We start from the raw sequence: 3,032 nt of genomic DNA, 5'->3' as shown, positions 1-3,032 counted from the left end.
ATTCTAATCAACCAGAATCTCCAATGTATGCCCCAGGAATATACTGTCTGCATCAGAGATGCACTTGTCTGATATTAAATTATGCCAAGGGAAAAGCAAAATAAACATCTTTTCCAACGGGCTGATTTGGGAGGGGTGAGAGGTGGTGGTATATGAGTGGAAAAAATAACAGTTCAGTAACATGAGAGAAAAAAAGAACAAATCAAGACATGACTGATGCAGCCTGTGAAACTGTCCAGTTTAGGTGTTTCTTCAGTGCTGAGGAGTTCGCTGTGCATCATGGGATGTGGGAGGCTTGCTGGGGTGGAGTGTGGGTGTGGATGGAAAGGAACTCAGAGCCCTGTGAGCACCTGACCCAGATGGGCTTGAACCTGAGAAGTGTCCCAAGATGGATGGGGATCATATTTATAAACCACTGAAATATTTCTGGTTTGCCAGGCAAGAAATTGGCCGCAGGCATCCTCTAAACGTGTGTGTGTGTGTGTGTGTGTGTGCATGCACTCGCACACGTGTGTCCTGGCTGTCAGCGTGAGGCCAGCTGCACTTGGTTAGTAATCTCCAGCATACCCACAAACACACATGTGACTAAGGGGATAGTATGCTATTAAGAAAATGTGATTTGTTAACACTATGCTGTGGATCCTGGCTACTTTTGCCGTCTCTCTGTGCCTTGGGAAGGGCGTCCTGGGAGGGGAGCTCTGTGGGCTGCCTATTGAGTCTGGGCTTTAGAAGACAGGAAAGGGGTGTGGGGAAGAAATGTGCTTAGGACTCTGCCCCCTTCTCACTGCACTGATTCCACCCCAGGGAGGAATAAAGAACCCACATGGCCAGCAGTCACAATTTCAGGAACTTCCAATTCCAAGTCCTGGTTATGCCTCCGAAGAGAGAAAAAGAAGGGACCAGGCACTGACTGTTGAACCTGAACAGTTCTTTTAACCTCTTAGAACCATACAGTGGGGTATCATTATTTCCGTTCCTTTCTTGAAGACAGAATTCTTAATGAAGCTCAAAACCAAAATGGAGGTATCAGCTGTAAGTGCTAGAAGCACTATCATTATGAGTGTTATTTTTATTGAAGGAGACAAAAATTTCACACCCTAAACTGCCCTTTGAATTGGCCTTGGTGTCTGTAATTCTGACATTTATCGTTGCCTTGGGTTAGGCATTGAAAGTTCTTGTTCAGTTGCAAATCCAACCAGAGAAGAGGAAACCTGTTAAGGCATGTCATGTGTGGCTGCTCATCCAGCATGGCTCTAAGGCAGGATTCTGAAGTTTTTGGAGTCATAGAACTCTGATGTGCCCTCACAAAATGCACATTCACACAATCACACAAAATTTATTTAGAATTCCGTGGTGTGAATGGATCCACCTAAATGGGAATCCAGGGACCTCGTAGTAAGAGCTTTTCGTTCTAAAAGTTGGGAATATAGACTAGATACATTTTGAAGACTGTCAGGGAAGGTCAAGGGCAAGACATACAGCGTTGGAGGGCAGTTGAATACGCTGAGGCACAGAGAGGTGAAGTGACTGTCTCGAGGTTGCAGAGCCAACGAACACTAGAACTAGGACTAGAATGCAGGGCTACTGGACCCATTGTCTGTGGAGTCAGAATGCCTGGGTCTAATACACTACTCTGCTGTTTACTTCTGTGTGACCTTGGGAAAGTCATTTAACCTCCCTAATATTTAGCTTCTTCATCTACACCCAAGGTATAGCCACATACTCAGGATTACTCATCTATCAATGGAGAAACTAATATTTACCTTAAATACTCCACGTGACTTTGACTATTGGTAATGTATGTGAACCATTTGATAAACTAGAAAGTTCCACACAGGTGGATAGCCATGATTGCTGTTGCTGCTGAAAGACAGGGAATGTAAATATATGACAACTTTTGTTATGGAAACCCAATCATGTCTTAGTGAAAAATCAGGACCTTTGGGTCTGAAGTGTTCTCTCTAGTTCAAACCTGGATAAAGCAGGAGAGAAAACTGTGGTGTAAGTTCTACCATGGGTGCTGTGATGTTAATGGGCTGGAGTGGGCAGTGAAGGCCTCTGAGTGTATTAGTTAAGATTCTTTCTATAGTGCATGATAGAAACCCACCTCAAAATGGTTTAAACAAAAAAGGAGATTTATTGGCTCCTACAATAGTTTCTATTTTTTTTAAACTTTGTTTTAGTCATGTGATCTTGTCTGTTGACATACCTAGTAATTTTTGATTAAATAGCAGACATTGTGCTTAAAAAAGTTGTAAGTCTCCAGATGATGTTTTCTTTCTTCAGAGAAGGTTCATTCCCCTTTTCCTCAGTTAGGCAGATAGTGTGGGGACTAATCACCTTAACCTAATCAAACTGAGCTGGATTGAGGCTAGGTTGCAGTTTAGGGAAGACTCCATATAACTCTGGTTTCCTCCTGCTCACAGGGCACAGTCCTCCAGGGTTTCCAGTTGAGAGACTGGTGTGCTCACTGGGACCCCTCCCTCTGGCTAGGCCTGAATTCCAGTCCTTGGCTCCCCAGCGTCGTAAGATTGCTGAAAACACCACTCTGGTTTCTAAAGTCTTTCTGTTTAGCTTGAGAATTTCACAGATATCTTGAGGGGAAAACTAGTGCCAGGCTCAGATCTCTGTCCCCTCCTTCTCATAGTAATCCTGGCCTCTTTAGTCTCCAAGTTTGTCTCTCCAGACCTGTGAGACTTACAAAAGCTCTGTCAGTTTCTCTGTCCCCTAGTAGGGAGCTCTGCTCAGGAAAAGCCTGCCTTCCTGTCTCCTTTCCCTGCACCCTGAATCAAAAAGTGCCCCTAAGGAAAATGTGTCTCCAGAATCCAACTCACCCTTCACAATTCTTCCTCTTTGAGTCTTGTTCCCTCTAGTTCTGGTTGTTTCAGTGGATTTCCAGTGTCTTCAAATAGTCTTTAAAAATAGATATTTTCCCCCAACTTTTCCAGTTCTCAGAGGGAGTGTAGATCTGCTGTGGTCTACTTCATCATACCTGGAAGAGGAAGTCTCTGCTTTAACTGAAAAGTCTAAGG

The sequence above is a fragment of the Phocoena phocoena genome, chromosome 3, assembly GCF_963924675.1.
Source record: "Phocoena phocoena chromosome 3, mPhoPho1.1, whole genome shotgun sequence".
Classification (NCBI taxonomy): domain Eukaryota; kingdom Metazoa; phylum Chordata; class Mammalia; order Artiodactyla; family Phocoenidae; genus Phocoena; species Phocoena phocoena.
The sequence above is the reverse complement of the archived record's forward strand: the minus strand, read 5'-3'. Positions refer to the sequence as shown.